The following is a 23124-nucleotide window of genomic DNA, read 5'->3' as shown; positions in this document are numbered from 1 at the left end:
CCATTTGCCATTAAGTTCTGTGTGTGTACACAAAGTAAAAACTACCACTGACGTATCGAAAACTAAATCCTAGTTTCACACAGCTGTGCCCATGATGAGCAACCTTGCGCTAACTGCGCTATTTGTGATCCCTATCAACAACACTGGCACTGGTCGACATGATGTCTTCCCCATTTTCACCTATTTGCAACACCAGCCATCTGATAGAAAAAAGCCATAAGCGTTGAGAACGGTCCAGCACGATCAGTCCATGCTTGGCCGACTTTGGATCGATAGTGCTAAAGTACAAACTCCAAAGTGGTGGGCTGCTACTGCTCTAGTCATGTGAAAGCATATATCAATGGGGAAGGGATGTGGAGGAACAATTGCTATGCATATTGCTATCGAGGGCTAGAGCAGGAGCTATTTTTGTAAGCAGTAGTGAACACACTATTTTTTGGCGTATAATTGTTGGTTTGTTTTTTTATTTGTTTTGGTCACAGATAGACTTTTACAAAAATTACAACAGTTAAAAGAAAAATAAGTACAATAAAAAAGAAATTCATTTCCTATACTCACATTGTAAATGTAATTATAGAATGTGTTTTATGACAACGAATAAGAGAAAAGAAATACATTTCTTTTAACATATAAACCGCAGATGACTAAAATAATTAGTCATAATGATAAAGAAAGAAAAGGAGAATTATGTTGAGCAACCAGGCCAAAATTCTGCAAGGAGCATTCTGTCTGAAATCTATGGCCAAAAAAATCTTGGCCACTTCTTTGTCGTGACTGTCGTGACTGTTAGGTACATCCTGTCGTTCAGCCTTGTGAGTTAGTTCAGCTCTTAAGAGAATCTGGCCGACTGCTATTGTTATGGCAGTATTATGCCCTGAGATCAACAGGTTCCAAATGTTTTCTGAGAGCAGCCAGTTCTCCTCGTCTACAAATTTGGAAAGGTATTTAACTCTTATGTCCCATGTGCCGCCGCAGTACCGGAGTAGGTGACTCAGATTTTGCTTAGCTGGATCTTCACAGGCATTACAAAATTTGATTGCCTTATGACTTTGACCTCTGATGTTCAATATTTCTCCTGTGTGAATTAAATTCAAGCAGGCCCTTAGGAATGGGTCACTGGATTCCCAGCTTGAATGTTTCATTAGATCATTTGGCAACTGGCCTAGTTTTTGGTCCACCACTAAGAAGCTGTTCCGGGGTTTAATTTGCTGCATTATCTCTCCGGTTTTAATCCAGTCCAACTTTTCAATATCATTTTTTGCTTTCATGAGATTGGTCTTCAACGTTTCGATAGATGAGTTGGTTTCAATAAGGGCCATTGAGACTTTATGTTCCAGCTGTATAAGAATCTTTGATTTCTGAGTTTGTGGATAATGATTAATATCCTCATACAAAGAGTTTTCTTGCAGCTCTATTATCAGCCTGTAGAGTGAAAGAAGCCTCCATTCTGCTAGCGATTCCAGCGATTTTAGGCCCAGTTCGAACCCGAGGGCTGACGTAGTGACGCTCGGGGCCAATCCTAAGGATTTTTTCCAGATCTGCCCTTCCACTTTTTGCCAATCCAGGTCCCAAGTTGCTGGACTTGACTCCAGACCGTACAGAATTATTGGAACTATTTTTGCGACATAGAACTTCAGGACGGGAATGATGATGAATTTACAAAGTTCTCGCAGAATCTTCTTCATCTGTGGGACTACTTTCTCCACTTTAACCCTTATTTCCTGTTCTATTTTACTGATTACTGGAGAAGAATAGATTGCGTAACCCAAGTATAGTGTCTCCTCTACTCTTGGGATGGTTTCTCCTTCCAAAAACCACCCTGCGAAGTTTATGTGCTTATTCGGTCGTTTAAACCCCAACATTTTCGATTTTTTTAGGATTAATTAGAAGTCCATCTATTTTGGCATATTTGCTCAATCCATTCAATAAATGTTGCAGCCCTACGGGAGTCCTGTCAATCAAGACAATGGCCCTCATTACGACCCTGGCGGAAATCGTGGTGCAAAATGCACCATGGAGCACGGCGGAAAGCTGCCGATAGCGCCATGGGGGTTGGCGGATTTACCGCCCCATTCCGACCTTGGCGGGGCGGTAAATCCCCATTCCCCATTTTACCCTTCCCCATTCCCATTTTTGCCCCATAGGGTATAATGGGAGTGGGGAAGGCGTTAATTACGCCACCGTAAAATACGGTGGCGTAATTAACAACAAGGTCCCGTAGCGCCATGGATTTCTCCGCCCGGAAAAACCAGGCGGAAAGCGCTCCATGGCGCTACGGGAACTCGTAGTAGGGCGGACGGGTCCGCCGCGAATACCGCTGGCGTAGACCCACTCCGCCAGGGTCGTAATGAGGGCCAATGTCATTGGCGTAAGCAAGCCAATGGACCTTGGTTGTATTTAGCTTTGGACTCGCCATTATCCAGGATTGCAAAAAGGGTCCCAGGTCTGCCAGGTATAGATTGAAGAAAAAGGGCGCACCCAAGCAGCCTTGTCAAACCCCTTTCTCGGCCTTGATTGATTCTGTCAGTTGGCCTGCCTTGTCGAGCCGGACCATCAATGAGGTGTCTTTATGTAGTTCCATTAGAATAGCTAGAAGACCACTCGGTGTGCCCCAATTCCTCATTTTGGCCCAAAGACGTTCCCTTATCACCAAATCAAAGGCTCTATAGAAGTATATCCAAGCTCCAAATATTGGTCCATCTCCCGCCTCTTTAGAGTGTTCAGCCAGAAGGCTCAATGTCAGGCCATTTATTGCTGTGGACATCCCTCTTCTAAAGCCCGTTTGAAATTTGGACAGTATTTTTGACTTTTTGGCCCAGTCCTCCAGCAACAAGATCCTCATGAATATCTTACTTTCAATATCAACGAGGGCGATTGGTCTATAATTTTCAGGTTGTGACCGATCGCCCCCCTTCTAGAATGGAATTATAATGGCTTGTTTCCATGAGGAGGTAAATGTATGGGTTTGTATGATTTCATTGTATAGATGGCAAAGAAGGTTCGCCCAGGTTTTAGGATTGTATTTTAGAACCTGATCGGTTAAACCATTTTGGGCCGGCCGCCTTTGAGGATGAAGCTTTTATTATGAGATCCTCTATCAATTGAATATCGAAAGTGAGTTCCCACTTTATGGCGCCTATCTTACTGTCTTGGGCTTCCAGATAGTTTTTTCTAATTTTTAGTAAAATGGTCTGTCCAACTTTTTTCTGTGACCAGATTGCATTGTATGTTGTTACTGCTTGTTTTTTTCCCCACATTATTTATGATAGTCCAAAAGTTGCAAGAGTTTTCTTTACACAGAGCCGCAAAGATATGTTCATTGTCCTGCTGGTGACGTATGATGCTTCTTGAAAGGCACCAGTGCTTGTAATCCCTTCCATGTCTTTTAAGCTCTCCTCGTACTGTCGTCTGATAGAGCTGAGATTTTTCAGCCGACTACTTTCCCTTCTGAAAATGTATTTTTGGGCCCATGTTTCTTCGTCGAGTGAGTGCTGGTGCTGAATGATTTTCCTTGGTCCACTTGAGCATGGAAGATGTACAGACCAAATACATTTCTTAAAATTTTCAGGGTGGCAATTTTCCTTTTTTTCTCTCAGGGAGATGGCTACGAGATTATCATTAAGTCTCTTCCCTTCTCTTTTGTATTTCACCAGTGATGCTTTACCCTTTCTCAGCTCTAATTCATGGCCATACTTATCCACTTGTGTGACATTGAAGTCTAAGAGAACCAATTTTAGGCAAGGGTGGTCACTACCTTCCCCCCCATATGGTTTCCATTTGTATGTTTTTTGTCAGGATAGCTTCAGAGACAAAAATGTAGTCCAAAATAGAGAGGGAGTTTCCACGTGACCATGTTGGACACGGAGGGCTGTCTCCAGGCACTGCCCCATTCAGCATACTGAGGCCCCATGAGTTTAAATAGTTTACCCATTGTGCCCCAATCCTTGATTTTTTTGCCAGTATTGGGATGTTTCCATGATTTTGAAATGGAATACATTGTGCATTAAGGTCAACGGCCAAGATTACAATTGCACCTCCATAGTCCTAAGATATCTTTTCCATGACCGATGATAATGAAGTGTGAAAAGCCTGTATATCGATCTGGGCAGGGTTCCAATAAACATTCACCACAATAATCTGTACTTATCCCACTGAGGATTGCACACCGATATTGCATGCGAGGATGCCTTCCTTATTACATAGTAATGTGACATCTTTGCTTAGTGAATTATTAATTCCCAATAGGAGCCCCCCGATGGATGACCCTTTGCTTTCTGAATAGCTGGTGTGGTGAATATTGTAAAACCTTCCATTACAATGGGATGGATTAGCCACGTCTCTTGAAGGCATACAATATCTGTATTGCCAAAAAGGGTATTATTCAGTTTGCTAGTTATGAATGATTTGGGTCCCCGGGTTTTCCAACTTGAGATGGTTACTTTGTCCTGCCTAAAGAGTCTGCGACCCCAGACCTAGTTTTTGTAAAACTTGGGTGAGGATCTCTGGAAGTGCGGCCAATGTACTGACCTGTGAATCCCTGGTGGCCTCAGAGGATTTTAGGGGAGCGGTAAGAGATGATGTTCCCGCGTGACCAGTGGATTTACCAACATTCAAGGTCTTATCTTCGTTTCTTTCCTTTTTCGCTTCCTCCGGTGTCCTGTGGAAAACCTGTAAATTGATTTTCTCCAGTTCTTTCTTGTTACTCTGTATTGCATTCCTGGCCTTTATTGATGTAAATCCCACCTCAGCCAGTTTCGAATTGTTTCTACATGGGAACTTCACATATTCTATATCTCCTGTCCCAAATAAGAAAAGATTTGGGAGCTTGTTGAGGTAACCCAAAATCGTCCCTCTACAGAGGGAGTTGTGCTCTGGGATTTTATTTGTTGCTTCAAGCCACAGTTTTGGTATGGCATATTCTAGGGCATTTATTGAATCCCCGAGCAATTTTGGCTGAGATTTCTCTAACCAGTGGTCCCTAGGCAGACAGCTTAAAGTCAGGTTTTTTCAAGAAGATTGGTGCGATTTTTCTACCCATTTCTTCTGGTGGGGCAGTCGATGTCTTCGATATAGGCTTGCTTCCCTTCTTTACAAAAATTGGAGCCCACGGAGGGCCCTTTAAAGAGGGGCAGCTCTCTATGACATTCTTCCCTCCCTTCTAGTCTCCTTTACTTTGGAGTCTTCAGAGGTTGTTGTTCCCTGACCCCAAGAGCTCCGGCTCTTCAGTTTGAATTATTGATGGGTCTGTCTGTAGACCTACACTTATGGTGGTAATATGTGCCTGCTGTGGTCCCTGTTGATTTTGTTTAGAGTTCACTGCTTTTTCCCCAGCTATTTTCTTTCCAGCCAGTGTTGGGTGGGGTAATTTATCAATTGTGTCTTTTTGCCCTCTTGAATATTGGGTGAATCTCCTTTTCTTCCTGATTGGTCTCATGTGGTTCTTCATCTATTATGATTAGTCCTCCTCTGTTTGTAGATGGTTCTTTTGCACTAATTTTTCTTCCTTTCAGTTTCTTTTCTCTGGATTTTTTTAGATTTTTTCTGAGCGCAGTGGGGAAGGAAGTAGTACTCCTTTTGACTTCTCTTTTTTTTAGCTCTTCTTCTTCCTTCAGAAAGATGTTTACCAGCCTCTGTCCATTCTGGGATATGAGCCTTCTGGTTCTGGGGCAGGGCGTCTGGAACAGATTGCCGAGGCTCAACTGCACCTTCTGGTTCTTCCACTGCGTGTGCCAACCTTCTAAACTCCTCTAGGAGTGATTCCGACAGTGGTGTATCATCAAAGGAGTTGCTGTTACTCTCTTCCTTTCCCGGATCTTTCTTGTCTCCGCTATTTACCCCATTTTGGGATTTCAGTAAGATGTGGAATTCTATAAGCAGATTGTTTTGCTTGACCTCTTCTTTTCTTTTCTCCTCTAGAATCGTCTGGATTGCTGAGAGGTCTAGGCCTTGCTTTGCTGTTTCAACCCTCAGGTCTTTTAATGATGGTATAGTAACTGTGTTGATTGTTGAGGTTAATCCCACAAGGGCTGTCTCTATATTAGCTGATTCTCTGGTTAGTTCCAGGAGTGTTCCTGCCTGCACTTGGACCTCTGTCTTGAGGTGTTCGAAGACCGTCACCAAGGAGTACAAAATTCAGAGCCGAGAGAGTTTCTGCTCCTCTTTGAGCATTGTCCATTTTGTCTGGCGTGAAGTGACGAGCTGGCCTTGGTGATTGGGTTTTATTAATTGCCTGTGTAGCAGGGTTTTCTTTTTGATCTAAATCCATCTCGGTGTCGGCTACCCCCATTACTTGGTGTACGGTGTCACCTTTCGAACTACTACCATTTTGCGGAATATTTAGAAGTGGGGATACATGACAGTTCTGGTACTCTTGAACGTCTGTTATTCGTGTTGCAGATGTTTCCTTTTGGAGATCATTCAAGCTTTTTACTCGCTTCTTTTCACCAAAGTGATCTTCTATTTTTTTCTGCATTTTATTAGTTGTAACAGTATACTGTAGCCCCCGCTTCCAAGAGTGTGTAATGTCGGAGGATAGATCAGTTTGAATTGTTCGTGAGGTATGCACCTTTGCCATTGTAATTATAGTAGGAGTAGTTTTCGGGATAGGTGAGCTGTGTAACGTAGTTTGTGGTGCATTGTTTCCCCATCTCTTCTACGTAGGAGCCGTCCCGTTGTGGGCATCTGTGATCATCCAAAAGAGCCTTGCTGCGCAACTTCATGTTTCTATGGTAGATTATCTCTCCCTTTTTTTCTCCCTTTTTTCCCTTCCCCTCTCCTTTGGGCCAACTGTAGGTAAACTTTACTTACATCGCCTTATGCCCCTTGTCCTCTTTTGTATGCTTATATAAACCCCAAACCAGCCCCTAGAACGAGAGTTTTAGCAGCAGGGCAGGGTTGTGCTTATTTCTCAGTTATAGTTAGTCTTGAGTGCGCTCGCTTTGGATAAAGGTGGGTTGTTTACCGTTGAGTTGGGACTAACTCTCGACAGTTCCCTTCAGGCCACCAACAGACTCTACGATGTCTATTTCAGGTGAGGTGATTAATAATAGGATAAAGTGTTGGAATACTCTATTGACTGTCAAAACCAGCCGGCAAAAGTGCAAGCGCTCGCTTGCAAGTGAAGGTATTGCAGGGGAGAGACTTCCAGATGCCGCACAATGACTCACAATAAATCAAGATGCAGAGAGATATTTTCTCCACACCTACGCATGTAGTTGAATGTGGTCACCCCTGCTTTCTTTGTGCTGGGCGGTACGTTTCCACTGAATGGATCTCTGACAACACCACTATGCCTAGTGTCCTGGTGGCTCCACAGTGCTCCAGGCAGCTGCACAACAGTCCTGTAAGTGCGCCGCCCTGGCTCCCTGGATAACTGGTTGGCCCGCCAATGGACCCTGATGCCACAGCTGAGGAGGAGCCCAGGAAACCAAGGACCAAGAGCCTGGAGGCCGAGGAAAAGCCACGAGGAAAGCCGCGAGGAAAGCCACAGAATCTACTGGAATCTGCAGCGAAATCTGCCAAGCAACGTCCGACGGCGATGCTGCAATTCGAGTAAGGGACCCTGAGTCAAGCTGCACTGCAACAGGAAGTCACAAACAGCCGCTTCTGACTCAATGATAGGGTTCTATATTCTTAGATCGCCAGAGTTGTTATTGCAGAATATTTTGGTGTATAATGTTTACACTTATTTAAGCCATCACTGGTTTATACAAAAAATAAATAATGAAAATAGAAAACATTTAAGAAGAAAATAAGGACAAAAACAATTGCATTACGACATTATGACAATTTATTCTATAACGTATTCTATAACTTAGAAGCAGAAAGGTTGGTTGCTCAGATCGTTGCTCAGATCGTACACATTACCAACTGGAACAGGCCTGTTTTCTAATGTGCCTTATCTCTCCCTACCCACCTTACCCCTCTGCCGACGATACTCTACTTCCCCCACCTGCCTACCTCCGCTCGGCCCTACCCGCCCACAAACATCCTACTCTCTCTAACTATCATCTTATCCAGTGTGTACAGCACGAACAGACATTCCTCACTCTGGCCGTCTCCCCACCCACCATGCAAATGGAAACAAGCTCCTTGCAGAGCGCCCATCTTCCATTCCCATGGCAACCAGCTTTGATTTTTCTGTTTGTGAAAAAACAAATGCCAATCTACCAGTGGCTGCTTCAGGGGACAGAATGGGCACTGGACACAGCTGCAGACCAGTGGCCACTTTGTGAGACTTAGTTGGGAGGAGGAGCATGGCCAAAAAGGGGCCTGTGAGCCACTGGACACAGTATTGTTCAGGGTGCGTAGTGGAAGGCCTAAGGACATGCTACAGGGATAATTACAAGTAGTCAGTTTTGGTGACTTGGGAGGAGTGGTGGGGGCCATTACAATTGGTCGGGTTGTTTAGAAAGCAATATTGGTCAGAAGTAATGCCTCCCAAAGCAGAGTTGCTTTAGAAATTGTATTACCAAGTCAGGTCAGAGCTGTTTCTCATTTCTCTATGGGAGCCACTAGGTTGTTATAGTGTTTAACATTGAAAATTGGTTGCAGATAAGCATGCAACCCAGCCTCCTTATATGCCCCATGGATATTCAATAGTACTGCATACTTGTTAGGGCTATTTAAAATGTTATGACGTTTTTTTAAATGATTTGTATTATCCTTCCCATGAGTATTGCCTGGTAGTATCCAAGTTATGGAGGTGATTGGATCCAGCATACCCACTTCCTTGTTTAAGGTAGGGACCATTCCATTATCATACTTTCATTACAATACATCAACTTTACGAAAAGGATTTCAACTATTTGAACCACCAATGTCAATGCGTATCAGATTAGATTTGGTTGAGACCGTTTTTCTATTCACGGTCAGCCCACTAAGGCTGTAAAACATTGACGTCGGGAATATTTATGCCAACCATTAATTCTGCACCAGTTTTTGTTGATTTGTTTGGTTGTTAGTTGGTATGCATTTAAATAACTAGACATATGCATGCTTCATATAGTCTAAAAGAGCCTCATGATTTTTCTACACAGTGGTTCGGTTGTCATTCATTCCTTGGTGTAGATACCAAGTCCAAAGCCAACAAAATAGTTTCTAGGGTAGCTTTTCCCACCTTGTATTCCGATGCAAGCTTTGAAAATCAAGTAGTCACACCACATTTGGCAATTAAATTGTGAACCAAGTGATAGTGTGTCAGGGTCCACCCCTCAGCTCCTTTTCTTTTGTCCAGCCCATGGATAGTGGAGTAGAACAAGTTACTTACCAACTGTAATGTTCTTTCGACTGGGTGGTCCTCCCACGTATTCCTCATCTTAGATGTATTCGCCAGCTTGCTGCTTCTTTCGGAAATGTTTTCGCCAGAGGGCTCTGTGCTTGATGCCGCGTAGCTTGGTCCCTCGAAGGCTACCGTCGAGTATCAATGTCATCTGTCGTATAAAGGGCTCGAGCCGCGGCCGTTGGTTCAGTTCTGTTTTTTCAATGTTAATGGTTGCATCAGTTGTATTTTTTAGTGGCAGATGTCAGGCTATTAAGGAAGTACAAGTGCAACAAGCGTAAGAACTGTACGGAGGGGTAGGTTGGGAGGGTTGATGAGGAATACGTGGGAGTAACATCCAGTCGAAAGAACGTTACAGTTGGTAAGTAACTTGTTCCTTGAATGGATTGTGTCCTCCCACGTATTCCTCATTTTAGATAGACTCCGATAGCAGTTTGATTTAGAGGAGGAGGGAGTACCATAATTCTTCAATTATGCACAGAATGAAGTACGGCTTTTGCAAAAAAGCATCCTTGGTAAGAATTGGTGTCTAAACAATGTTTTGTAAAAGTGTGCACTGATGACCAAGTGGCTGCAGCACAAATCTCTTGCACTGGGACACCACTCTGAAGAGCAGTGGAAGTTGCTATGCCCCAAGTTGAATGTGATCCCTTAAACCATCTGGAGGCTCCTTCCCAGCCAATTTGTAACATTCAGATATTGCTAGGATATTCCATCTGGATATAGTTTGCTTGGACACACCAAGGCCCAATTTGTGTCCAGTATAACCGACAAACAACTGATCTGTTTGTCTACCTTTTTCCAATCTAGATATGTAGAAACTGAGAGCCCTTTTGGGGTTTAGTCTGTGGATTCTTTCTTCCTCTTTACTAGTGTGCGGAGGAGGATAATAGGATTGTAAAGTGATTTTCTGTGACAGATGGAAATCCGAAACTATTTTAGGTAGGAAAAAAGGCTTGACCTTTCAAACAACTTTATCCTTGTGGAAAACCGTGTGAGCAGGCTTGCAGGAGAGCGCCTGCAACTCACTCAACCTGCGGGCTGAAGTTAGAGCCACTAGTATAACCGTTTTTAAAGTTAGGAGCCTTAGAGGACAAGAATGTAAAGGCTCAAAAGGGGCACACATAAGAAGCTTTAAGACTACATTTAAATCCCAAATGGGAAATTGGAATGGTGCAGGAGGGAACGTATTTGTTAACCCTTTAACAAATTGGATAACTAAAGGCATTTTGAAATATGAAACTTCTTCTGAGGAGCGCTTGAAGATAGATAGCGCCGCCAAATATCCTTTAACAGTTCCAACTTGGAGCCCTGAGTTGGCTAAACGTAATAGAAAGGAAAGCACCATGGGAGTGGTACATTGAAAAGGATCCACATTTTTATCCCTGCACCAGTTACTGAATGTCTTCCAATGACACCCGTATAAGGATTTTGTTGCTGGCCTTCTGGCCGAAAGCAAAACCTCCATAACGTCACCTGGGAGGTCCCAATCCTTATATCTCAACCTCTCAGAAGCCAGGCGTGAAGGTTGAGTGTCTTGACCTCTGGATGGAGAACCCGACCTTCCTCTTGCGAGAGAAGGTCCTCTCTTTGTGGAAGACGTATTGGAGGGCAGATGGACATGTCCAGAAGGTCCGGGTATTACGTCCTCCTGGCCCAGTCCAGGGCAATTAGGATCATGGTTCTCCTGAACTTTCTCAACCTCCCGATTACATGAGGAATCACGGGGACTGGAGGAAACACGTAAAGGAGTGGATATACTCAGTCCACTACGAACGCGTCCCCTAGAGCTCCTCTCGGGGGAAATTCCCTTGAGCAATACAGATCGCAATTCTGGTTGGCCCGGTCACAAACAGATCCACTTGAGGGGTTCCCCAAAGGTCAAAGATCTCTTGAAGGACTTCCTGAGCTAGCTCCCACCCATGGGAGACTGTGCTCATCCGCCGCCGTGTTCAGCTCTCCGGCTAGGTGAACCGCCGACAGAGAGATTCCTACTTGCATTGCCCAGAACCAGAGCTGCATTGCCTCTCTGCACAGTGGGAGTGATCCTACCTCCTCATTTGTTGAGGTAGTACATGGCCACTGTGTTGTCTGTCATTATCAGGACGTTCTTTCCCTGTACAGAGGGCATAAAGGCATTCGGCGCCAGTCTGATTGCCCTCAGCTCCAAAAGGTTGATGTGTAGTTTGCACTCCAATGGAGACCAACGACTGCTGATTGTCAGATCGTTGGTGTGGGCTCCCCACCCTGTGAGTGAGGGGTCAGTCACTACAGTCATCTCCGGCCATGGTTGCCAAAAAGGTTCCCCTCGGAGGATATTTTCCTTGTGAGCCCACCATAGGAGATCTTGAGCCTCCTTGGACGGGACTTGTAGAAGATATGACATCTCCCCTGAAAACTGGGATCATTGAATCATGTGGGCCCATTGAAGGGATCTCATCCTCAGTCGAGCCTCTGGCACCAGAAAAATGCAGGATGTCATGAGGCCTAGCAACCATAGGAAGTCGGTAGATGTTGGGCATTCTGAAATGTTGTTACCATCTGCAGAATGTGGTGAGCTCTTTCCTCGGAAGGCAAGGCTTTCCCTGAGGTAGTGTCCAGGACCGCTCCGATGAATGGGAGTCTTTGGTTCGGAATCATTTGTGACTTCTTGTAATTGAGGGAGAAGCCCAATTTGTGTAGAAAGTGACAGGTCATAGCCAGATGTCCCTGGGCCAGTTCGGGTGAACTTGCCCTGATTAGCCAATCGTCCAGATAAGGGTAGATATGAATCCCCTCCCTACTGAGACTCGCTACCACAACTGCCATTCGTTTGGTGAAGACCCTCGCGGCAGAGGTCAGCCCAAATGGCAGAACTCAAAACTGATAGTGAGATCCGCCAATTGCGAGCCTTAGGTACTTTCTGTGTTTGAGATGGATTGGCATATGAAAGTAAGCATCCTGAAGGTCCAATGAAACCAGCCAGTCCTGAAGCAGAGGAGCCTGAAGGATCTGAGAAAGGGCCACCCTCTTGAACTTGTCCTTCCTGAGAAATTTGTTCAAATTTCTCAAGTCCAAGATGGGTTTCAATCCTCTGTCCTTTTTGGGAATGAATAAGGGGAGTATCAACCCTTGTTCATCTCCGCTACAGGTACATGTTCTATTGCACCCTTCTCTAGCAGGGTTAAAATCTCCTGCACAAGGAGCGGGTCTGGAATTTTTACAGAGTTGGCTCCCGGTGGATGATCTTGAGGCCTTTGATGAAAAGGAAGACAGTAACCATGGGTCACTATCTCTAGTGCCCAGGCATCCGACGCAATGCCCCGCTATTCGCCCAGATACTGAGTGATTCTGCCTCCCACCGGGGTCTTGTGGGTTAAGGCCTCAAAGTGGCTTTGCAGCGGCTGCAGCAGTGGCTGAGGAGGTAGTAGCCACTGCTGTGGCTGATCTAGCACCTCTCCCTTTTCCACCACAAAAGGGTTTTCTTTGTTGTCACCTCTGACTGGCCTGCCCTCTCCCTTTTCCAAAAGAGGAATAGAAGCGAAAAGGGTGACTCTTCCAGGAAGATGACCCTGCGTAAGAGTGCTGTTGAGGTGGCCTTATAGCGGTGCTGAGTGATTTTGCTGCCGGTTTCGAGGTCTGCAGCTTCTCCAAGCTCTCGTCTGCCTTTTTGCCAAACAACCTCAAGCCGTCAAAGGGCATATTGAGTAATCTGTATTGTACATCAGATGCAAAACCAGATTTTCTTAGCCATGCAAACCTACGCAAGACTACGCTAGATGCCATGGATCTGCTTATACTCACTGCAGTATCCAGTCCTGACTTGAGACACTCCTCCATAGCCTCCTTCCCATCCTTTACTATCGCCAGGAAACCATCCCACTCCTCACCCTCCGGGATGTGATCAGCCGCTGCATCTAAACAGCTTCACAGGGTGTAAGTGAACCTAGCTAATGTACAAGTCACACTAGTGAATTTAAGAGCCATACTACCAGAAGTAAAAGCCTTCCTCGACCAGGCATCAATCTTTTCGTCATCCCTGTCCAGGGGGCATAGAGGGATAAGCCAACGGTCTGTTCGCAGTCGCAGCTTAAATCACCAAGCTTTCAGGTGAAGGGTGCTTAGATAAATATTCTGGATCAGAGGGAGCAGGTCTATACTTTTCTTATTTACAGCTGGTAGAGATTCAGGTGTCTCCCAATTTGTCATAATTCTCTTTTGAGCAGCTTTGTGGAAGGGAAGGACTGGGTCTTTCTGAGGCCCTTCATCAATAATATCTGTTAAGTCGCCCTGGTCATATCTCGGGGACACCGACTTCCACCCCATAAAGTCTATCACTCTTCCCATGAGGTTCCTATACCCCGGTTCAAAATACCTCAGGTGAGGTATCTAGGCCACTGGCCGATCGTAGGCAGTCATAAATGTCGGACATTTTTGAATTAGGATCTACCAGTTCCTCAGGGACTTCTCTTGTCCCAAATCGAACACCAGCTGATGTAATTTCCTCATCAGAGGTTTGTTCCTCAAAAATAGCAGACAGATTAAAAAAAGTCTTGCCTGGGCTGAGGGTGGAACATTTTTTCTGGTAAAGGTGGAACAGACCTAGCCTTAGCCATAGTTGTCGCCTTGGGAACCGGTATGAAAGATTTCCCAGACAAAGGCGTCGATGGAATCGACACCGGCTTCGACACACTTGAAGGAATCCCCGAGGTTATCGAGAAGGGCTTCGATGTCGAGTAAGGATTCGACGCCGAGGCATCAATGCCATTTTTGGCTTTGACGGCGTTGTCGAAGGACGCATCGAGTCGATAGCTGACTTCGACGAAGAGGACGCCATTTTGTCCTCAGGCAACCTCGATTTATGCACAGAAGGTTTCTGTATAGTCTCATGAGGCGATGGAGAATCATCGTCCGAGGACACCCTTGACTTTTTGTCGGATTTAGCGTGAGACGTTTTGGATTTCCCTCTGTCACCTTTAGAGTGGACAGGTGCATGCTCTTCAGGTGACTTTGAGGGGGTCGGGCCGCCTTCTCAAATTTTGTTTGCAATGAAGCCCTAAAGGCCCCTCATTTCTTTAGGGAATCATGTTTCGAAGGACAAGAAATTAACCTTCAGCAGATCTTCAGCATCCGGCTCCTCCTCTCTGGGTTTGTCGCCTCTGCTCCATGGCTTCTGTGTCCCTCGCAGCTCCCGCTCGCCTGCTCTGGGTGGTTTCTCTGTGCTTGAGAGGAGTAGAGGCTGTTTTTCGGTACCTCAATATGCCAGGTAGCCTCTCCTTCTCTTCCTCTTGTGGCGTCCTCACAGCGTACCGTCTCCTGCATAGTCTCCTCTGCCTTTTCCATGAGCCAGTTGGCTCCACGCACCTCGCACCAGCCCATTGGTCCCTCGGCCGCTACTGAGAGGATGGGATTCCTCCAGCTAGCTCTCTCTCCCATCAGCTGGTTCAGCGGTTTAAATGTCCCAACATCAAGTAAGCGCTTGCCACCACTAGAGCACAGCTTGTGCCACCATCGATCTTCATTACTCGGCAAAGCTTCCTTGTTACAGTACTTTTGTATTCAGGGAAAGGGAAGTCAGTTCTTGATGACTTGTATACAGAGTATGGGAAAGTGCTCTCAGTATCTTTCATAGGTGGATGAGGGAGTTATGAAAAGGTCATTAAGGCATGGGGAAAGGAGGGGGCATCCCTAAAGGAAAAAGGGGGATACCATGTCTCGTCCGATGCAGATATGTCACTCCTCTGAGGGTTGCTTCCCCCATGTGATCCTCTCTCATATAGCTGGCGCCTGGGTCAGGATCAGGTAGTGGCTGCCGTGCCCTGGTCCAATGGAGAGAGGCAACTGCTTTGAAAGGTGCGATGACACCATCGGATTCCTCACAGCATGGTGTATTCTTCTCACATACTATAGACACCCGGAAAAGATGCCCTCAGTCCAAACAGCTTCAGTCAGATAAAGACCCATCATTTTGAACATTCAAAATTGGTTTTCGGACTGGAGCCTCCACAGCACACCTGAATTTAGGTGTTCTAGAGACCTTGGTATGGCTAAGACTAGTGGACTCATTACGAGTTTGACAGTAATTACTGCCTAACATTTCATTTATCCCACCACTCGGTTAAATGGAAATTATAGCCAGATTAAGAGCAGCAGTATGGCAGTGTCAGTCTGCATGGGGAATTTGGGGGAATTACTACAGGCACCAATTCCACCTTTGCCCATTCTAGCAAACATTAGCATTAAAGTGTAGGATTTACCTCCTGCACTTTAAGCCCATTCAGAATTCAGCAGTGCGGTAAAACTGGCAATAATGGAATTACTACCAAACCTTTACTGCACAGCAGAACTATTAAAAAGTCCATACAAATCTGGATAATTATAATATTTAAGGGTCGATATCTCCTGGTTCAAGCACACATATGGGCGGATGGATTAAATAAGGATCGCCCATCAAATATCTGAATGCACAATCCTACACTCAGAGAGGCTCCACAGGACTACATTTCCCATAATGTACGACCTCACTCGGCACAGATGCCCAGGGGGAATTCAGGCCCGCAGTGCAATCTGGATAACCCAGTACCATGGACCCAAGGCAATACAAACTCCAATGTGCTTCATACAGGGTGCGGGAATCACTATCATTTGCCAAACGCATTCTGCCTGTCTGGGTGCGGAATTCTTTAATGAAAGCACGCTACATAACTCACAAGCGCATGCCTTAGGACTACTTATTCCATAAAGCACATCTCACAAGGGAACAATAAACCAAATCCATCGATGCAAACTCAGTGCCCTGTCCCTATACCCAGCCATTTTGTCTCAACATGTTCTAGGTTTGGGGTGAATGGGTGCCTTAGAGGGGAAATTAGTTTTGAAAAGTAGCAGCCACCTTTCTGGGTTCCCACCCAGAAACATGTATGCCTCCATTGAAAGATATACCAAACTACCAATGAGACGGTGCAATGAACCATCTAGTATCATATGACTGCATTTTGGCACTTCAAACCCTCCACAGGGGTTTTGTCTGGTACATTCGTTCTGATTGAGAGGTAAATTAATCACCAGCTCGACTGTATATCAAGGCAGGAGTGGGCACTCAGTGCTGTGCTTTTCCCTGCATTCTGGGATTTTCAGTTTTGTGTATCCATTTTAAACAGGGTTACAAGTACTACGATGCATTGAAAAATACTTGGCCTGGTATAGGACAAGCTCATTATCCTGAAAGACTAAGGTTCCCTGCTAGACCTAGATGTGCAAGTCCTTCCTCCCACCCTAGAACTATTGAACAATGGTGCAAGTCCAAGTGATCTTGCATATCAACGGGGTAACAATTTCATGGCAGGGCTGCCACAACTCACCTGCCCCCCACCGCAAAACAGTGCATCATGCTGCGGCTCAACTACTCAATGACTCTGGGAAATCTACCCCCACCTTCTGTGAATTACACTGGCTCTCCATCCCAGCTAGGATTTTGTTGAAAGCATGTGCCTCGCTTACAAGACAACCACTGCCGGTACACCACCCTTTACAATGTCGAAACTAAAAACATTGGGTGCAGTAACATTTCGCAGTAAGACCATCAGCAGATTGTAAATCAGACTTGCTTGCTTGCAAGGCAACAGTCCTTCTCATGCTAAGCCGTGGCACTCTGAAACTCCATCCCGATGGCAATCTGGACTGCTCCAAGTTTCCTTCAGTTTAGGAAAGAACTGAAGGTCTGGCTCTTCCAACAACACCTTGTTGTAACCTAGATGTCTTGTGCACATCCCCATTCCTATATTGTACTGTGATTATTACTAATGTTTAGTTGATGACAAGTTCTCGCCATCAATGTTTTGATCTAAAACCTGTTGGTACCGAGCTAGGTTTGCAATAGAATTCCGACGATAAAACAACAAGATTCGACATGGGCCTAACAGCCCTGGAGCTACCCACCATTGACGAGCCATCTGATCAGCTCCCTGTAGAAGGAAAGGTCTCCAAGCCCCTGAGGCAGCCTTACAACAAGCCTCTACACTAAGACTCATCTGTGCCCGTCCTGACGTGTCTGGGCTCTGGTTGGGGTCCTAAACCTGAACGTGATGCCTGCTTTGTTGCGTGATGTCTGGCTGGATGTATCCGTCTCAGCCTCCCTCGTCTTGGCTTGGCATGCGCCAGCACCAGAGTTCATCATCATAACTTTTGCCTTTTCGCTTCTCGGCGCCTTCAATGGTGCAACGACAATGCAAAAACAATCTTTTCATTATCATGCGTCACTGCATGTAGCTATCTTCATCACCTTTAGAAGGTAAGAAGAACACCGATTCTTCTCCCGCTCCTGAGATGCTACCTAACTTATGCATGGTCCTACAATGTCAGCCCACCTGCCTCTGTCACTGTTACTTGGACGGCTCCCTTCAAGGATTACTCCCCTCAGCTAACCTTTTGCCTACAACACACAGCCATGCCCATTATTTGCCATCACGGCACTTTGCTCCACCCTTCTTGATGTCACATGCAGAATTCTCTCCTACCACATTCATATTTGACACCAATACAATGCCGCCCTATTGTATTACGGGAGTGGGTTTCCTTTTACCCTCCCATGACTCACTTTACCAACACCATATGGTGCCTCACTCACAGCACCGCTGTAACTGTTGTAGTTGCCACCTACATGATCTAACCTTTACCGTTTCGCGGTATATGTAACCGCCCACCAATTCTGCAACCTTTACCAGAATGTGTGCCTACCTGTCTCAAGCATACTTGTATTCCGGATGCAGCCCTTTGCACCACGAGGCATCGCTTTGCAAGTCTGTGTGCTTACCTCATTGTCTCATGTTATTATTGTTCTTTGGACGTAGGTATCCCTCCACTAACTTTAGTAAGGCGTTTACTGAGAATCTCTCTTATCTTGACTTCTCATCACTTATTTAGTCCTATATTATGTCGCATCTTACCCATTTGTAACTGTACATTTCATGTATTCCCCCCACCCCCCTGCACCATGAGGGGAGGCTTTACCAATCAGTGCATCTACATCATGTTGCATGTTACCTATTTGTACCTGTACATTTGATGTAGCCCCTGCACCATGAGGTGAGGCTTTGCTAGTTTGTATACACTACCTATCCTGTCTGTAACCAATATAAGTACTCTTGCACTTCTCTAATGTTCTGTAACTACGCCTATATGCCTCTGGGATTTGTGAACTGATATAAATGCAAAAATCAAATAAATAATAAAATATATATTATTAATATCATCCCAGGTAAATCTGCATCATGGGAGCTCTTCTGCTGTATCTGCTAATATATTAAAAATTAACACCACTAATAAGCACCATTCGAGAAATGAACATTCAACCTTGCTCTTTAGGTCTAGTCTTGCCTGTAAGCCATTATTTGAAAATTTGCTCCGAGAAAGACTATCGGCTGAAGGTGATGATTTTAAATTAAAAAAGAAAAGCTTCAGTTTCTCAAGCGATCCTTTACATTGAGGTCCGTTTGTTTACAATAGCTCTCCACAAATGTTCACAGTATAAAAGACAAATATAACAAATGAAGACTTGAATTACAGAATGAAAATAGTCCGACTGAAGGGGCCACTCATAGCTGCAAGAGGGCAACTCGAGGTTCCTTAGCTTAGTATAGGGTCTATACTAGCCAGCTCGAATTGTGCTGTGTAAAATGCGAAATATTCACCAATTCTTTGCTTTTTTGCTCACACTGTGTTGCATGCTTCAACGTGTCGTCCCGCACTGATAATAGGAAAAGTGAATCTACAAATGCTAGTTTTAAAAACCAGTGCATGCTTAACACAAAACCTATTTTACCTCTTGAGATATTTGCTCTAATTCTGGAAGTTTCAAGCTTAGAGAATGTAAATCTCTAGTTTAAAGCAAATAACTTTCAACGTGCGTTCTATGCATGTACAGAAAGAAAAAGGACATCCGGTGTTATAATTAAAAATAGAAATACATTGACTGGTTTATTTGTTGCTTGCGCTATTTTCAAACTTTAACTTGGATGAAGGATTACATTTGTGAGTGTCATCCAAACAGCCTAGCAAAGCAGACAATTAGATTTAAATTAGCTGCCAACACCATCAGCTGCCAACACGCACAAATGAAGCTGGTGAACAACAAAACAAACATTATCAAAAGAACATGCTTTAAGTTCCATTTGGCTCAAGTGGATTCGAATAAGGTGAATTGAGGCCTAAATGTTATCTTGACAGATTATTCCAAGTAAGCAATCAACAAAGGACCTGGCAATTAATACAGGAAAACAACAAAAAGAAGATAATTTGTTTTTTGTATAGCGCTTTAATCTAAAGTGCTTTACATAGGACATATTTACAGAGCCTTTTGTAGTTATGGAAAGCCAAGTTCAAAATATTAGAAATTGAAAGCAGAACTATCCATATCAGCAGTCTTTAGAACTCGTGCAATGTTGGTTTTCTCTTTTCGTGCGCTTTTCTGGTACAGTGGCTAAGCCAGACATGGTTTTATTTATTGCATTCTGGTACTTATAGGTTTGCCTTTCGCATTGCATTCTGGGACTCGTAATCCCGTATTTTCCGATAAAAACATAGTACTCTACGAGCCATTCACATCGGACACCCCAATAATTCTGCTATTGTTTTCCTCCGTGTTTAAACGTGATACTGATTCCAAAGAGTACAACAGCGTTATGAATAATCAGTATACCGTCACTCAGTAGCAGAGATTAGTGGTACAGCCAGTCCTGCTCAAGGAACTGCATTAATGTCGCAAGAAATAATAAGGCTGGTGATCACAATGAACCAGCAGGGGGTGTTGTGGATTCACCCAGACATCAAAATATGCCGTTTCTGACCATCAACAGATGTAACTGACTGAGTACACCCAGACATCAAAATATGCCGTTTCTGACCATCAACAGATGTAACTGACTGAGTTCATGTGCAGAGGAGAGACTGGTTTATGATACAGCTTCGAGGGGCAGAGATGTATTGCTTATTAAGCTTTACTAAAGTACATCGAATGAAACAGATGGGAATAGCACAGTGCCGCAGTGGCAAGGATGACAGGTACATTACCTGGGCATTTCAAACGCAGCCACGATGATCTAATCGCAGCTATTTAACTTCTTTCAATTCCAGTCCATATCAACTTTTCAACTACTTTCAGAAAGGAGAATCCAGCCAGTTCGGGCTTTAGAGAACAGTGCCTCAAGCGTTTTCACAGAATCAAGAGGTAGTCAAATGAGTGCACTAGTTGCTTTGGTTAGAAATCATAAGACTCGGGGGCGCTGTTGCGCACGACGAAGATGGCCGCCTGAATCCTGAGCTCCTGCTCCAGTACAAGATCCGTCCAGAAAACATCAGTTTTGGAGCCATCTAAGCACCCACAAATGGCTGTGTAGACGAGCCGAGGTCTGGTCCCCAACGTCTCCAAATCCTGGAGGAAATAGGTCTCTGCCGCCGAAATTACGCCACTCTGAATTTGGCCCGACTGGTGTTGGGAGCGCGATCCGGCTCGGAGTTCCTGGCAGAGGCAACGCAGAGCCGTGGACTCTGGCGAGGAGGAGGCCGAGTGGGGGCAGGGCCATTGTAAGCAGCCCGCGCCTGACTCGCGCCCACGCTGAGCAGCTGCGGACTGAGAGCTGTTCGGCCGTGAAGACGAGGAGACGTTGTGCCCCCCTCAGATACGATACCTGCTACTCTTCTGTGGCCCCACACCCCGGAATTTGCGGCGGAGACGCCACTAGACACGGCGGTGACATCCTGTTATGCTGCTGCCCGTGGCAGGGAGCCGGCACGTGGGGCGCGGAGGAATTGGCCCCGAGTGATCCGACACTCCCGGTGGATGGGAAGCCGGTCTCTGTGTTATGTGCGGGCCCACGCCCGCTAAGACATTACATAAATTTACGGAGGGCAAAGCCCACAGCTTCGTGAAGCAGCGGGAGGTGAGGGGCCCCTGTGCCAGTGAGGGGGGACTGACGGAAACACCCTACTAGCGGGCAACATTGCTCCTGATATTACATTGCACGCCCTACATCCGTGTAGTCTGCTGCGGAGTCCTTGCCTCCCGGTTCCCATCCAGAACTATCTGTTTGTCGTGGGTGCACATACGCAGGAGATTACACTACCTTTGGCGACTTCAGGCACGGTCGCCCTAGCGCATGAAGCCCTGTGCTGGTGGCCTGGCCGACCCCACGCGCTGGTGGACACCCAGTCATCTATATAGGCCCTCTTTGGCGTAAACTGTGGCGCGCCCTGAGTTTTGACACGTAACTACGTGGGAGAAAATATCCATCGCTGGTGCCTAACATTGGGCCTTGGTGCCCTGGTGCTGGGGTCCCTGACGGAAAATCTACAGACGTCTTGGGAGCAAGGGAGGTGAGGCGGAGGACCCCTGTTGCCCCAGCGGCAAACTGTCGTCCTGATCCAGGTGGCTAAGCTGAATATCCATAAACAATGGGCCAGGGCTGGCACCATGGCGAGCCGCACAGGGCTGGGAAGGGAGGCAAGACGCCCAGTAACAAGAGGAAGGGTCCTATGGATGCATTTACCGGCAGCCAGGTGCCGGACGCCATAACTGAGGTGCACGCTGACGCTAATGAAACCCCACCTGCAGACATTGAAGGACGGGAGGACAAGCTGACCATGCTTGTGGAAAATGGATTCCGAGCAGTGAACATGAAACTGGATGATATAGTGTCTACCATTGGCTACCTGAAGGCAAGAGTTGAAAAAGAGAGCATACGTGTCACTGATGCAGAAAATAGAATTAGTAGTAACGAAGACGCTATCTCAAAACATGGTCGTGACATCGCTCAGTTTAAGGAAGCCATGACTAAAATGCAACATAAATGCGAGGATCTTGAATCTAGATCAAGACGTAATAACATCCGTGTGGTCGGCATGGCGGAGTCATTTGGGAAAGGCCAAATGGAGAAACAACTTGAACAACTGCTTAAAACACTATTCGGTCCTGAGTCATTCTCCGAACATTTCTTGGTGGAGAGAGCCCACCGTACTCTTGCCCCGGCCCCCAAACCAGGTGCTCCCACTCGCACAATAATTGCACTGCTGCTTAACTATAGAGATAGGGACACAATCCTGCGGCTGGCCAGGGAGGCTGGTACGCTTCAACATGAGGAATGCCGAATACATATATATCCAGACTTTTCTGCCAGGGTCCAGGCGAGCAGGCGATCATATGAACCAGTCAAGAGACTCCTTAGAGACTGCCAGATTCCATATGCTCCGATGTTCCAGGCAAAGATGAGGATCCAACATGCGGGTGTGGCGCGCATTTTTTTCGAATCCCCGACTGAGGCCACACAGTATATAGAGACTTCCATACCTCTCCCCCCGAGGGGGGGCAGGCCGGCACAGAACAATAGACCAAGACCCGAGGACTAGGGATCTCCGGCGACCGGATTGGTCTGTATCCTTATGTAGTATCCACTGCAGCCTTATGGGTCCTACAAGCAGGGCGGCACCATTCCATGTGACTATTGGAGATTGGAGCCAATCAGGCGGCCATGTGAGGCAACATGGCTACCCCAGGAATGTTCCACGATTGTTTTTGGGTACATCGTCACGTTGTGTTATGCTCACCTGATTCCCACGGAGGCGCTGGCCTGGTTCGCGCTGCTGTGACCTCTTCTAAGGTGATGCGCAGGGTTCGGAAGACGGACTGGACCGGGCCCCCAAATCTGGCTTGACTGGCTCGCAGAAGTATCCTTCTGTGGGCGAAAATAGGGGATTACTGTCTGCGGGGTAATGCAATCGGCCTCCCACTTTCCCCTCTCACCCTCCTCGAAACCCTTCTGTGATTTCTCGTAGCGTCTCACCTTAGGGTCTGGAAGGACGAGCTCTCCATCCTG

At 45.9% G+C, this 23124-nt stretch overlaps 1 protein-coding gene across 1 annotated transcript in view; it reads right to left on the bottom strand.

Annotated features, from left to right (window-relative positions):
• AGPAT5 (1-acylglycerol-3-phosphate O-acyltransferase 5) overlaps nucleotides 1–23124 on the bottom strand; it is a 1254587-nt gene that overhangs the window by 7261 nt on the left and 1224202 nt on the right. The gene's annotated exons all lie outside the window — the stretch shown is intronic.

The sequence above is a fragment of the Ambystoma mexicanum genome, chromosome 4p (genome assembly GCF_040938575.1).
Source record: "Ambystoma mexicanum isolate Mex_15411 chromosome 4p, UKY_AmexF1_1, whole genome shotgun sequence".
Lineage (NCBI taxonomy): Eukaryota > Metazoa > Chordata > Amphibia > Caudata > Ambystomatidae > Ambystoma > Ambystoma mexicanum.
The sequence above is the reverse complement of the archived record's forward strand: the minus strand, read 5'-3'. Positions and strand labels throughout refer to the sequence as shown.